This window comes from Oryzias latipes, chromosome 7, assembly GCF_053564925.1.
Source record: "Oryzias latipes strain Hd-rR chromosome 7, Olatipes_Hd-rR_3.1".
Classification (NCBI taxonomy): domain Eukaryota; kingdom Metazoa; phylum Chordata; class Actinopteri; order Beloniformes; family Adrianichthyidae; genus Oryzias; species Oryzias latipes.
This window is the reverse complement of record NC_136243.1, coordinates 30,888,399-30,904,460: the sequence shown is the minus strand read 5'-3', so window position 1 is coordinate 30,904,460 and position 16,062 is coordinate 30,888,399. Positions and strand designations below refer to the sequence as shown.

General features: G+C 37.2%; 1 long non-coding RNA gene across 1 annotated transcript; it reads right to left on the bottom strand.

Annotated features, from left to right (window-relative positions):
- Positions 1–7,605: 7,605 nt before the first annotated feature.
- LOC144993931 (uncharacterized) lies at positions 7,606–10,958 on the bottom strand. The gene is made up of 3 exons (XR_013657231.1): positions 10,892–10,958; positions 10,072–10,133; positions 7,606–9,316 (listed from the first exon to the last, which is right to left on the bottom strand). It is a non-coding gene; the product is annotated as an uncharacterized LOC144993931 (long non-coding RNA).
- Between the last annotated feature and the right edge of the window lie 5,104 nt (positions 10,959–16,062).

The following is a 16,062-nucleotide window of genomic DNA, read 5'->3' as shown; positions in this document are numbered from 1 at the left end:
GTCATGGTTACTCGTTTTCTGACCCAATTGTGGAATAGTCAGTATCAGCATTTCTTTCCAGGGAAGTTGAAAAGAAATCAATTTGGGCTTTCTAAAAGTGACCAAAAACATGTTAACATGATGTTTTACCCTATTTTTGTAATTATCTTTTTAAAAACTTGGAAAGTCCACAAAAGAAAAAGACCTGCAGAAAAGGAAAGTGAATTTTTTTTTTTTTTTTTTTTTTTTTTTTTTTTATTAAAGGTATCCAATGGTGGAGCCCTAAACTGCTCTGATTGGTTTTGGGGGACGGCAAAGTGTTTGTTTTTTATATTGTTACTTTGATATACTTCAAATTCAAAATCTTTGGAGTAAAAACAACTGAAAATAAAACATAACATATGCATAAAAAACAAGTGAAAAGCTAACAGAAACTCTAAACAGAGCAGTCTATTTTAAAAATATTTAAGCCATTAATGTCAATTTCTCAGGACCAGAGGGGTTCCTGCATCATCTGACCAAAGGCTGCAGCAACATCGAGCAGTGGGGGGGGGGGGGGTCGAGGGAAACAAGGAGTCCCCAATGAGGAGGATGGCTCTCTTCATCACCAAGATCTTTAGGAGTTCAGTCCCACAAACAAGTGTATGCAGGAATCATGTTTGCATTTCTAGCACATGAGTTTAGGAATGGTACCGTTGGATTTTATCTGGTGCCAGACAGCTACTTTTGAAATAGATCCAGTGGCTAAATAGAGTGTAGAGGAGCAGCATCACAGGGTGAAGGAGAGCCCCTGAATGTGCCCAAAACATTTCATTATTTACAATCTTGATCCATACAAACATTTCTGAGTATTCCTCTAAAAAGCTGCTCTGTTAGCACCAGCCCCTTACAATCCTTGAAATCAAGTGGGTGCTTACCTTGTGACATCACAGAGTGAGAACAGCCCCTTCCAGGAAGAGTCTGCATTGTCAGCACTGCTCCCAGGCTAACACACACTCTCCACGGAGCTAGCAGTGACCGGCTAAAACGCTTTTTATATACACACAATATGCACATCCATCTCTGCCAAAGTTTGGATGTTTGTTTTTAAGAGCAAAAGGCAGATATGCTGCCAAGTCCAGGTTGACATGAAATGAGCGGCACCCACAAGGAGCAGAAAAAATAAATAAAAATAAAGAACAGGTACAGGTTTGAACCACATACCAGCTCAGACGAGGACAACAGACATTAATTGACCAATTTCTCTGCAGGCAGATGCACCGGAGGGGAGCAGGGAGCTTGTGACCCCCCCACCAATAGTAGCACCTACGTCACTACTGCAAGGCTTTTTCAACAGCATGGTTTCTTCTGCTAAATTTTTTTCCATGTCCTCCATACTAAGAAAAATGTCACATCTTAAACCAAATTCATTGGAGTTGGTTCAATATTCAGTCTCATAAAGGATCATGTCAAAGAGGATCAGAGCTGCTCTCACCAGTTTTTCTCCCGTTGAACACAATTGTGCCTTCTTTAAGTTTAGTTAAAATGAGCATCTTAGGAAGGAAGTGAAAACCTGAAGAATCACCTTCAGCCTCTCCCTGCATCGTTTAGCCTTTGCTCCTCCTCGCCACTCGCCGTCTCTCCTGCTGCGTGGAGCACTACGATGTGACAGATGTGTTAAAGTGCCTACGATTCATTATTACCACACAGCTGAAAGCTCTACTTGCGCTGGTCTGCAGTGATAGATTAAGGGGGGGGGGGGGGGGGTGAACATGCTGAGCTGAGGAGCCAACAATGAAGACGATACACGCTTCTACGAAGCTACAAAAGCCGTCATTTCTGTTCCTTCATGTGATGAGCAAATGAGTCATTTTGGTGAGGGGGTGGGGGGGGGCAATTACTCTGCAATGGGAGAGCCTGTCAGGATTGAGCACTGATGCAGAAATGGAGAAATTAAGCAGAGCATGCATAATCCAAAATTGAAATAAGAACAAACGTACATAGGAATCAGTTACTGATTACTCCGCGATGCGTTCACAGCTTCTTAAAAAGGGAGATCTGACTCTTGGTGGGATTACACCGTGTCCACAAAAAGCCGGACACGAGCCAAACTGATCCAATAAACCCACGGGTCCAGAAAACAAACATTTCTGGAAATTGTACACCTCTGAAGGATGTTTAATGCCAATGTTTGCGTTTTTTTTTTTTTTTACAAATTATATAATAGATAATTTTGTAATTTTTTTATCTGTTCCACAACATACATTGAAATCTAAATTGACAGTAAGCTGCACCAAAAGACACTTTTTGAACGGAGAGTTATGATGGTTTAACCGATCCCGGTTTTTTGGCTCTGTGTGTTTGCAAGTGGGGCATCTTCAAATATTTAGCTATAAATTGCATGATTTGGCTGAGGTTTCATGTTAGATGCTCTTCCCGACAACCCTCTGCATTCATCCGGACTTGGGACCGGCACAAGAAGCACTGGATTGGGCTCACTTGTGGTTGCATTAAAAAAAGAGAAGGGAAATTAAACTATTCACTACAGTTTTATTTTCTGCTAGCTTATCTACATAAAGTTTAGACTACAAATGGCAAATTACATTTTGTTCAAATTGTTGATCTCACAGTACACTTACAATGGCTTACAATATTTAATACTTTAACATTACAAAAAAAAAAAGTTTAAGACTAACCGATGCAATGGCTTTTTATGTAGTAAGATTTGTTTGAACATTCAGAAATGTCATTTCTACTCTGCTTGCTTATATTATACTTTAACAATCTACTTGTAAGTTTTGGTTGGTTTGATGCTCTTAATTGCAACTTTGTGAATAAAGATCAATTTGATTAACATTCTGAAGTTAAAATTTGCAATACCTTAGCTCCTTAAGTTACTTTTAAGTTTAGTCAAGCACTTAGATTTCCATTCCAAAATCTTATGAAGCCAATTCATATAAAGTCTTAGTTTGCCTTTTCCTAAAACTGAACTTTTGACAATGCCCCAGAAACTTTCCTGTACAGAAGAGTAACAACTAACAACTTCACATTGACGTCACCAAGCTTTGGCTTTTTATACCATCTTTTACCTCAACCACTTAGAAAATAAAAACAAAAAAAACAAAAACAAAAGACAATTTATGTTTTACAAAGAAAATAAGTTCACCCAGTGAATGGAAGATCTTTGTTAATTATCAGTGTTTCAGTAGATCCAAAGACTTATATGGACTTGAGGACCAATACTTGGTCTGGTGTACAGTCTTAATCCTGAAAATGTTTTGAGAAATGAGAAAATAATTCCCCAAAATTAGCTTGATTCACAACAGGTGGGGAGTCTGCCTTTGAATTGACGTTTCCATTTTAATCAGGCTCTGGTGCCACAGTAGATGACTGAGCAGAACTCCGTTTTCTGACGCACAGAAGAACAAAGGATGATTTAACCTTTTCCCACAGTCTTCATGTTGAGTTTCCATTTTAGTTCAGTTAAATACCCAAATACCTCCAGTCCATTTCCATGTTTTCAAGAATTGAAATATTGTTTAAATTCCACACTTCTCCATATTTTAGCTCAGCTGATTTTTTTTCCCCAAACTGGTCCAACATCATTTTGTACTTGCACTTCCATGATGATGTGTTATTTCAAGTCAAAGTTCAGCACACCATGGCCTCAAGTGTGGTTTAGTTGAAAGACTTCAAATCTTGATGGAATTGGTTATTGAAAATTTAATATCCATTGAAGTAGTCGGGATGATTGTTGGGTCTCGACAGCATACATCCTGAATTTCGACATGACTAACCTTTCCAGTAGATGCCTTTCATGGAAAATGAGTCATTCCCTTCCCAGGATGAGAGTCTCAAGTTTCCTCGTCCTTGAGAGAATCCATATGTACTTTACATTTCAGATGCAGCTTTTTTAACTATATCTGATGGTATCCCAGAACTAGATTTTTTTCACCATCCCATTTCCAACAATATCGTGAGCATCCACCTAAAGCCTCATCACAAGGATAAGATTGATTTTCATTAGAAGGTTCAGCAAAAAATGTTTTGCATTGCAATTTTGTCCACATGGATTTAAGACCTTAAACCAACAACATTAAAATACACGTTCAAAGAAAACCCTGTGAATTCAATGGCAGAATAAGAAGAAAAGAAATGCAGGTAATTTAAATACACTTTCAATAAAATAAAAACCTGAGAATGCAAAGGTAGCATTAGTTTAAAAGAAAACATTCCAATAAGAAATGCACCTCTACCAAACACTTTAAAATGGAAGCAACACATTAAAAAGTCATGGGAAACCTTTAGCAATTAGTATTTTCGTGATCCCTGTATACATTGCCACTTCCAAAGACACTTATGTCCAGAAGAATTCGTCAGAAAACCTTTGAATAGCACAACATATGGCCCATTATGTCATTCTGCTTGGCAGGGTTTTAGCTGACCACTTTGCCAGCAGGTACCATTTTTGTTTCTTCAGCCATTTGGGAAACTTTTGGAACAAGTCTCAAGTTTTGTTCCTTATCAAAAAAGGGAGAAAAAAAGAAAAGAAAAAAAACTCAAGTCATTCATACATATTTTCAACATGTAAGGTTCAAGATACCCATCAGCCCAACAGCTATAAAGTTTGGAGAGATTCATTGGTTAATCTTTTCAAAATCCTGAAAAATCAAGATGTCAGCAGATGTGGCTCATCCAAGTTATTTAAGACCATGAGCAGATATTTCTATAGACGTTGGCCTGAAAACACCAATTATGCCACATTCCAGAGACAGAAGCTCAGACAAGTAAAAATTTCTCACAGGTTACCATATTCTCAGAGTCATTAGACAACATGCATCATTGATGTTGACAGTTTAAAGTTTTACAGAAATCAGGATTAAGACAAACTTTGATTAAGGTGACCGTGTGATCCACAATCCAATCTGCAACACTTTGTTAGTAAAAAAAAAAAAAAAAAAAAAAAAAAAGTGGGTAAGATAGTCAGTCTCATTTGTAAAAATGAAAACGGGGAGCATTCAAAAGGTTTGTAAAAGCTAAATGCCCAGAGAACATGCTGTGGAAACAAGTCTTCAGGTTGAAATGACAATTGGTGAAAGTCAAGAAGCTTGGTTAAGCCTGCAAGAAGTCAAGGTATTCACCCCGACTTGTCCAACCATTGTGCCAGCATGATTGAATTCAGATGGTTAGTTTATATAAATAGGTAAAAGGTCTGTCATTTGGCTTCGAGAGCGCTAAAGATTTACCCAAACCATGGTGGCAACCGGAGCTCTTCAACTCCAAAAAGCAAACTGATTTGATTTGTCTGAACAAACTTCAGCATAAAGACATCTCCAATGCAGAGAATTTAATGACAGAAGTGGTAGCAATTATTACACCTCTTGTTCCTGTGGGGGGGGGGGGGGGGGGGGAAATCACCCCCAAAATCACTGTAACATGTTAGAGCAGACCACTGAAATGAGGCTCTGATTTTCTGAAACCAAGAATTGACAAAGGTATGCAGGAGTTCGATTTGACTGCAGGAAAAGTACCATTGTTAAGGTCAGTAGCACCTTCAACACCAATGGCTTTGTGCACAAGGAACTTCGAAAATAAATAAAAACCAGATTAAATAAACAGCAATAGAAACACATTAATAAAACCTCATTACTGTCACCTATGATTCCTCAAGACTTCAAGAGCTTTTCTTTGAAAAGCTCAAATCCTGTGAGAGACATGGCAGGTTATAAAGATAATGCTGATGGATGCAAATATTTTCATTTTAAAATAAAAAAAAACTGTTAGATTTTAAACTATAAACCATCCAGGGCAGTTTTCAATACAAATCTTTCATGATAAGCTGAGAATTGGATGAAAATTCTTTAAGATTTCCAGTGTTTCCCCGTTGGTTTTAGTGAAATCAAATGTATAAAATACTGATTGATATAACAAAAAGCTTACAGTCCTAAAAGTCAGATTGAAATTTCTCCAGATATTAGATTTGCAGAAAATTTTCCTTTGGAAGAAGACTTTTTCCTTGTGTTGAGTTGCAATTTGCGTTCAACATGGGATGCAACCTCTTGCAACATTAATAGGTAGATTTCCTCCATAGGTTTCAGACTGTTTCATACCCATTGTTAGCCTTTTCCATTCCTTGTGAGTAGTTGCTTTATGTTCCAATGATTAGAATCGATGCCACTTCCGAACACTGGATTATTGCATATATATCCTTGCAGTTGTAAAAATGGGATCCGGGAAGCATAGAGAAATTGAACCACTTGAAATGTATCCGTCCTTTTCGCCAGAGATGGGAGATTCCAGATATTGAAGGAAGACAGTCTTGCTCCTGCTCGCCACATGATGCTTCCTCAGCTCAGGTGTTTTTTGCAGAGCCTCAGATGTGCTGGTCTCACAATAAGCTTGGTTAGACCGTTTTAAATGACAATTTACACATCCACACAAAAACGAAAAAAAAAATATAAATAAACAAATAATAAAAATCATGTGAAGAAGTTTCTGCAGCCATTGTCGAAAGATCCATTAATTTTTCAATTTCTTTTATTTCAAAGAAATGAAAATAAAAGTTTAAAATAGTTTCAAAGATCAATGTAAATGTTTAAACTTGAATCTTTAGATTTGCTATAATTAATGTGATACATAATGTCACCTATTTTTGAGTTCTTGTTTCAGACTTCGCAATTTTAAACTTTCGTTTATTCTTGATTAAACTATTTAAGATTGGCTGATATTGACACCCTGCTGCATTTCATAAAACAAAAACTAAAATTGCTTTATAACCTTTATACTAGCAACTGCTTTTTATTTTATAGAACTCAAAACTCTTGTTTTATGCTCTAAATTATTTCTCAGCTCTGGGATATAAGCTACTTTTAGCATTACTACATTATTTGCCAAGATAGTTTTAACAGAAAAGCTGTTCATTACTGAATCATTTTTTAGAGAAGAGTTTTATCCAAATAAATTTCAAATTTATTTTCTTAGCTTCTGATCAATTGTTTAACCAGCTGAAATGAATCATGCCGTAGTTTAATATTTTGAACTTTTGAAAGGATTCCATATCAGACTACAGTCAAATAAGTTCTTAATTTGGCACTTAATCTTACCAAGTGCCCTATGAACCATTTAGTGTGCTCTTGTAAAGTTTTCATTGAACACATGAGAACTTTAGCAATTTGGCATTTTAAATGATTCATGAAGAAAGGGAAGGTGGAAATATGAACCCAACTTTTGAGCTGGGACAGAAGCAAAGAAAAGCAAACCAAGTGATGGTTTACAAAAAAGGAGAAAATGGGCCAAGAAGGGGGGGGGGGGGGGGGGGGGGGACAGGGAAATAAAGATACAAGCAGAGTCAAAAAACAGGATCTCCCAAGGGAGGTAAATAGAAGAGTGGGCTTAGAGAAATGACAAAAAAAGGGTGCAACACAAAGAGGCCAGAGGACAACTTGGGCAAGGGAGCAGACAAGCCAGAACAAAAAGGAGCTACAGTGGGATTCCAGAATCCAAGAGGATCCAGACAAAAGACCACAGGAGAAGCTAAGGAAAACTCAGTTCTAGAAAGGCTACAGAAAACCACAGAAGTGAACAGATGTGAACCTAAACAAAAATTTCTCTTATGGTCTTTCGTCTTGGACTCAAGACAGAATAAAGGTTTTTTTTGTTTGTTTTTTAAAGATTCAGACAGACAAGGGAGACAGAAAAAACTAAAAGCTAAATAAAACTCTAGACAAGAACTGCTAAACAGAAGAGAACTAAAAGCTCAGGACTGTGAAAAGTGACCTGCAAAGTGAACTTTACTTGCCGTGAGCAAATATGAAACTTAGAATTTAACACAGTGGATGTAATTTCTAAAACTAGTGAAAAAATGTGAAGAAATGAAAAAAAAAAAAACATGTGAGGTTGTGGTAAAAGTGTGCATGCAGTCCCTCCCTACTCTACAGCTTCCTAGTTGAGGGCTGGGCTTCCACAATCATAGTCAAAACTGGAAAAAGAATCCAGAAAAACCCCAAACATCCATATGCCACAAGTGAGTGTTCAACCAACACCCAACGTTTTCACTGATAAGACCAGTTTTCAATAACATAAACCCTTTGACCAAAAGACTACAGGAAACAAACCTGGCAGCAAATGAAAGAACCAGCATTTTAAGGCACAACCACGACAGGAAGGCCTTGCGTAGGTATGAAGAAGAAAATGGCACTTACCTTTGGCTGCTTTACCTGGGGATAAAAGGCCACCGCACCAACACCATGAGAGCCAAACACTGACCACCACTGGCCAAGGCCTCTGAATACAAACTCCAAACCCTGAAGTCTTTTCACCGATTCAGCTCCAGCCCATCAACTCAACCTTTGAGCTTCTGCACAAACCAGAGGTCTGGATTAATGACTCCAGAATTCGGGTTTGTGCTTAACTTTGCACAAACTCGAGTTCTGAAGTCATGTGTCCAGATTAAACCCTGAGCCCTCACAAGCTGAACCTGATCAAACTTTAGCCTCAGCTACACTTTTAGCCACCAACCAGAGCAGAGAAAGGCAAAGAAGACAGACTGAAGATACCTTTACCACAGTGAAGCACTGAACTTAGGTTGAGCATAAAGTACTAAATACTGAGTATATTTAGCACAGCGGCTATTAAAATAACCTAAAATAAGAGTTTTTTGCTGGTTTGTTTACGCGCAAGTTACGCAAAGAAAATGTAAATTCAATTGAAATTTTAAGGGGAAATAAAAGCAGGAAAATGGGGAGAGTTTGGGCGCGGCGGCCAAGAAAGGAGTCGGGGCGGCAACCCGGAAAACAAAAAATAGGAATGGTCGGGGCACGGCAGCCAAGAGGTAAAAACACAAACCAAGGGCACGGCGGCCCAAGAACCAGTCCAGTTAAAGCCACACTTACCTTCTGATGACAGTGTGTGTGCGTGTGTGTGTGTGTGTGTGTGTGTGTGTGTGTGTGTGTGTCACATACCTTTTTTGGATGAAAATGAAATTCAAAATGCACGGACGAAGAAGCGAAAGTCGGAGCGCAAGATTGTTTGAACCTATAAACTAAAACTATTGAAGTTTTTGAAAGTGTAAAACTACCTGCCTGCTCTGAATACTAAAGGCACAAAGGAGGTCTGTCCTCAGGGGCAAACATTATTGCATCAAAATGTATTTGAGACAATAATGCAAGGTAGTTAAAAATAAGTTCCAACTTCACTGTGGACCCAAAATGAGGTAGATTAAAAAGGCAACTTCAATGCTCAGCAAGCTGGAAATGGAAATGAAGAAAATGGCGCAGCGGCCAGAGGACAGGATGGGCACGGCGGCCAAGAAAAACCACAAGGACTCACTAGCCGCCGATCCTCCTGAGCGCCGATCCTCCTGAGAAAAAATAAAGACATGGAAAATCTAAATTTTGAGCTAAAGTCCCAACAGATCCAAAAAGAAAACTTAAAAAAGGACACATTTCAAATGTTTAAAGTGTATATACTTTCAAATTCCAACTTCATTTTTTTATTTTTAACCACATTTAAAGTAAATTAGAAAATTCTGAAATGCCTGAAGCAGACCAGACTTCATTTTAACTGAAACACTTTAGCCCTCTGCAGGAGATTCTCTTTAGGCTAAAATGATGCCTTTATTTTAATCCAGTTCAAGACTTAAATCATTTTATCCAAAGTTTCAAGGCAGGACAGCATTTTGGATGAAATAGAGTTCCTTAAAGCCAAGGCTGCTCATTCCTAGAGATCCACCACCCTGACTGTTAGATCCAGATCATCAAGCCCTGCCAGCTGCTGATTAGCTCAGATGCCTCCAGATTCTGATTGAATGAACACACCTGGTCCAGGTAATCAGCAACAAGCAGTGCAGGGAGAGCTGGAAAACTGGCAGGGTGGGTAAGATTGAAGAACAGGAATAAGCAGACCTGCAAGGAGGCTATAAAGCCTTGGTTTGGGGGGTATTTGTACATTTAGTGCAGCAGAAAGGCTCCAAAGCCCTTTCACACACACAAAAAATAAATTCAACAAGCTCCTTCAGCTGCCAAAACTAAAGTCTCATTAAGGCATTCTTTAGAAGCTTGCTTTAATTTGCCATCTCTGATTGTATTTTTCATTAACTTTAATGTAAATACTTACATCTTTGTTCACTTCGCTGGTCTTCGGTTGTCTCCCAAATCTTTTGAAAGGCGCCGATTAAGCTGTTGATGAGATTTGACAAATTTTACCCACAATTCCATCTATTATGTTTGTCTGCAGATGAAATAAAAAGCCCTAAAGACATTTTACTACACAAACTGGATTAAAGATGCTAAAAAAAATAAGTATTTTTCATAAATGTAAATGTCTGAAGTGCAGCTCAAAAAGGTCTTTTGCAGTTAAGCGTCCTAAACATTTAAAAACATTTCTACATTAAGGACCATCTTTTTAAAGCCAATCTTGCAAATCTTAATGTTTAGCAGAAAAGTAATATAAAAACAAATATTTAGTTTATTTTGATTTAAAAAGTTTTTAGGAAAGATAAAAAATGTATTCACCTTAAGTGGGGGACAATTTTTGAGAACTGCTTAGTGGCCTTACAGATTAAATTCAGCTTTAAGTTTATCTACAGGATTCAGGAAAATCTTGAATATTTTAATAAAAAGACTTTGGAATTCCCAGAATCAGTAAAACAGTAAATTAGGTGGACATCAAAACATTCTGGAGCATCAGATTAAACCATAAGTTATTAAATTTAAACCCAAAAGTGAGGAAATAAGTAAAATAGGTATGATTGTTTTTCTACTTCCTGAGTCAGGAAGAAGATAAAAGAGAAATGTTGCCAGACTTAAAAGATAAATTGACTGAATTGTCCCTTCATTTACTAAACAAAATGAGAAGTTAATTTTAAAATACCTACTTTGTTTGCATGCAAAGTAAAAACATTTGTACTAAAAAGTTTCTAAAAACTCAGACTGACCTTTGGGATCAGAGATCCCGACGTGAAGCTCGGCCGCCTTTTTTTACCAACTGAAGTCCGTCTGCAAATTCATCAAATACATTTTTTTTTTAAAAAACAACAACCTTAAATTCGATTTTCAAAGAAAAACAGAAATATTAACATGGAATGGACTAAATAAATAAAATAAACCCGCTAAAAAGCAACTTCTCTCACCTGCACGCGAGGCATGCCATGTTGTGAAGAACTGAACTCAATCAACAGGTGCAGCCAATCACTTAAATGATTTCCCAGAGTCAGGTGGGGCGAACACGTGACCATCTCTTCTTCCGGGACGAAGACCAATCGCCTTCCAGTTCAGAAAGTGACGTTAAGTGGCGCGAAAGAACTTCAATTCTTTTGTATGAAAGTTGTAGAAACTTGAATGTTTTTATGTAAAATGCATGTAATATGTATGCTCCCCTGGCATATTTTAAGTTTATTTAGTAAAGTTGTGTTTTGTACTGTACCTCCGTTTTGTACAATAAAGTAAAAAAAAAAAGAACTTGAAATCGTGTAAGAAACAAAAATGGATCAAAACCTCGTCTGTATGTGAAAGACTCAAAATTTTTAGTCATTGTGATTTTTAAAGTATAACCCCCTGGCTTATTTGTATTTCTGCTCTTGTTTTTCTTTTTCTTTTTTTATATGTGTATTTGATATTTGCAATTGATTTTTTTATTGCATACCTAAATGTGACTCTCTGTAAAATGGGATAATGTGCAATAAAGTTCATTCAAAAAAAATTAGAATTAAGTTTTGTTCAAGTTTTGTTCTTTACTTTTTAAGTAAAAATAACAATGATTAGAAAATTTGGAGAGGGAAAATGTTGAGTTGGGATTGAGAATTTGTTGGTTACAATGAAAACAAGAGCTGCACCATTTAAAACAGAGACCCCATCGTATTAGTTTTGCGTCGAGTTTGGATCCAAGTCCGGGTATTGATCCACATGACCCAGCGTCTTGCTCTGGATCCGGACCGTGGGCCGCTAGTTAGTGGTTTAGATAATCATTTCTCCTTTCAGAAAAGATAGCACTTTGTTTCTTTTGCTGAAGATCATAATAAAGGAACCATCAGGGGGGTATTCCAGAAGGCAGATTTAAACTACCCTGACTTCAACCTGAACTCTGGCTGAAATCCGCCTGAACTTGCTTACTCTGGGTATGTCGGTTCCAAAAGACCAGATATGAGTTAGTGTAATTACGCTCGACTTGGTAACCCTGGGTTAATGCACGTGCACGGCAAGTATATAAAGACATTCTCAATGGATCGCCGATTTCTGTAGTCACCATGGAAACACGTGGAGAACAAAAGAGAGCGCTATACTCCATTGAGAGGGAGTCTGAGATTTTAATGACAGCGTATGAAGATTATACATTGATAAAAAAAGTAATACGGCTGCATCAGCAAAAGAAATAGTTTCTGCTTGGAGAAAAAGAACGGACAAAGTTAACGCACGAGTTTCTCTCTCATTTCTATTTTCATTGTGACATATATTTATATAACTTAACTGAGTTAAATATATTCAACCTAATTTCTTATGTTTATTCAATCTCAATTATTGTTTATACAACTCAAATTTACATATTTATCTAACTGAATGTCATATTAATCCAATTCGATCAAATGTTTTTCCAACCTAATTGTTGTACTTCTTGAACTCTCATATGTCTAAGTTTGAGCCTGCAGATATTCTCATTTTTATAACAATAAAATCAATGATACCATGTGGATTTGCAACATAAAAAGTGGATTCAGTTATTATGACTCAGACTTTAACTTCAGTTCTGGCAACAGTAAGCATTGCTAGGGATGGTAAATAATTGCATCATCCCCTTCCTCCCTCCCTCTCACTCATGGTGCAGAAAGAATTAAACATGATAGGACAAAATAACTCGGCAAAACACAGTAAAACAATTAAACTCATTTGGTCAAAAACCCACACTTAAACCCAAATCCGTCCAGACAGGCAAAGGGATGGTATCCCACAATTCCTTGCGCTGCTGATCTAACAGCAGCACCAAAATTACACCTACTTAATTGAATTCATTTGAATGAAAGTAAAATAACTGTCTGATTACTACATGTTATTTTTAAGCTGACTGAAATCAAAAAAATTATTTATCTTAACTAAAGCAAATAATTAAGTTAGATCAATGTAAAAAGTTTATCTTTAAACATCCAAACGTGGTCTTATCACCCCCTCATGGTGGAAAAAGTATTATCTGAGCTTCTTCATCCACTAAATCATCTTCAAATAGACACGCCATGCTGCTTCACCTCTCTGAAAACAAACTACGCTTCAACTAAACCTGCTCCAGACCAGATTATGTTCAGAGCATGAGTTGCTATGGCAACTTGACATACCCTAAAACATAACTCCATTTTTGGAACCGAAAGCCGAGGTTATCCTCTTCCTTAGCCTCAAACTTACCATGGTAACTAGCATGACCTGCTTTCTGGAATACCCCCCGACGTCCTTTTCTTGTTAGTTTGCTGAATTTGATCATCCTCTCCGGGTTATATCTCTCCATAAGAACCTTTCTTTTTAAAATGAACAATTCAGACAGAAGTCTGAAAAACATGTAAACATTATAATCATAAATGCATATAAAGAAAATAATAAATGGTTTGGGAATAGAAGTCAGATTTTTCTGCTTATTAATTATCGTTACCATGAAAAACCCCAATATTTTTTGTAGTCCAAGACGAGTTTAGTGACTGTTTTTGATATATTTGGAAAAAAAGTAATTAAATGTCTCACATATTTATGTTTAAATCTAATTTCTGAAACTGCTTTCGTTCTGTTCTGTTTCCTAATCTATTTCAGTGTTTCCCTGCATTCTTTCCAACAAAAACATTTAATATCCGATGATGGAAGCAGGCTATGAAAAGCAGCCAAATATATATGTAAGTTTAATAGAAAACAGTCTGAATAGTGTTAAACTGCAGGCCAGGCTGTGCCATCTGATAACGCTGCTCTTTACTGTACATCGATTTATTTATCATCCTCCTTACACCAAGAAACACGCAGCACTGTGCCAGCCAGCATAAAACAATGAGAGACATTTTAATATAGAAATTGAAATGGAGGTTAAGGGGATCAAGAAAGGCACAGCACTTACTGAGGCAGCTACAGCCGAGCGCTGCAGCTGAGTGCTGCCATGCCAGGCGTCATCATTCACACTGTATTGATGTTTGACCACATTCATCATAAGAGTCTGACACCTTTCTTCCTTCCTCTACTTTCATCCTCTGCCCCTCCAGTGTTATTTACCAAGTTTATCAATACTTTTTTTTAATTTTATTTCAGACCTTGAAGTTACTGAAATTTGATACTTATAATAATTCCTGTGATTTTGGAGATTGAAACGATTTAAAATAGGTCTCCAATGACATGACTATATAAAAGATTTATATTTTAAAGCTTCTCTTGAGCAGAAATAAAACATTTCAGGAATTTCATCCATTGGAAAAGGGGAATAAAGATAAAAAATAACAAATTATTAAATTATTAATGGTTTTTTAACCTGTTTTTTTTGTCTCTGCGTTTGAAGATCAATAATTGTTTTTTCTTTTAATTTGTTTTATAGTGCAATTTCTAGGCAATTTCTTACACATAAAATATAGAACATTTTCAGTGAACAAAAAAATAAAACAAACTTATGCTGGTTTTCACAAAACAGTTCTGTTCTTGTGGCATTTTTCTCATATTGGAGGACATGTATAATGGAAATTATTCTTAAAATTGGATTACTGAGTATGTCAGTATTCAAATGGTCGTGAATAAGGAGCAAATGCAAAAATGCAGTTGGAAAAAAGCTTGAAGGTGTGACGTAGAAGCTACTACGACAAGCCACAAGCTCCCTGCTCCGCTCCATTCTGATGCCTCCACTCTCAGAGGACCACATCCATGTACGTCTTTGTTTTCCTCGTCTGAGCTGGCATCTGAATCCAAACTGTACGGCTGAATAGCTCCAATATTGCTTACCATTTTTGTTCCACCTGTAGTTTTAGGTCAGGGTTGTGAGGGGCTGTAAGTTTTCAGAAGAGCACATATTTAGATGGATGTTGGGAAGGGGAGCAGGCTTACTCTGCACTAACAGTCCCACAACTTAGAGGCGAATTTCTAATGCGCTCCAGAGACTATGGCCTAGAAAACAGCTTACATTTTTTGTATTTTGGCTTAAAAAGGCATAATCATAATTAAAAGTCCACTAGGAACGCTTTGAAAATATCAAATCAGAGTGGGACCTGATAAAAAAAGATCATTAAAGACTACAAAACAACATTTAGCATTAATTTAGCGGCAAACTAAGAAACCTGGCAGTAGCATTTCACCTTTCTTAAGTTTATGCTGATAGTATAAGTCAGAAGGCTAAAGTGTGGTAAACTGAACAGTAAAAAATAAAAAAAACAGGAAACTTCAAAGGGACGGACTTCCCTCCTGTCTTTGAGAAGCTGTTTCTTCTGTCCTCCCTGCTCTCTCCTGTCTCCGTCTTGCTGCACTTTCAGTAAAAATGTATTGATTTCCGGCTTTATCTCATCCTTTCCTAGTCTCAAGTCTTTGACACACACACACACACTTATATCTCGCTGCATCACTTTTTTAAGAAAAGATTAAATAACAAGCTGCAACTTCCCATCCAGAGTGTCATAAATAAAAGGCTGTTGGGCAATCAAGGGATTGATAAACTCACTTCCTGTGTCAGGCTGAGTGAAAGTCAATGGCAGAGCAGCTGGGAGGTCTCACACAGAAACACACTGAACCAAAGCCTCGGCATGAGAGTGGAAATATGAGGATCAATAGAACTAATACTCCCAATACTGTCAGCTGATGGCGGCTTTGGTGTTTTCCATTGCGCATAAACAAAGATCTACATATGGATTAAACACAATCCTGTTTTAAGAGCAAAAACTTGGTCCTTTACAACAAACTAAAGTTTTTTTCTTTGAATTTCTTTTGTAATTTATTGCAGTAAATTCTAAAAAAAAGTCACATCATTCCTAAAGTCCCATATATTGATGAAGGTATACTGCATCTATCCAAGGAACTGATTTGCATCAAACTGCTGCCAGAACCATCAACGCCAACAATGCCGCCAGCACCAGTTTATCTACAAATGGACTGAACCACAGAACCTGGAAAATCT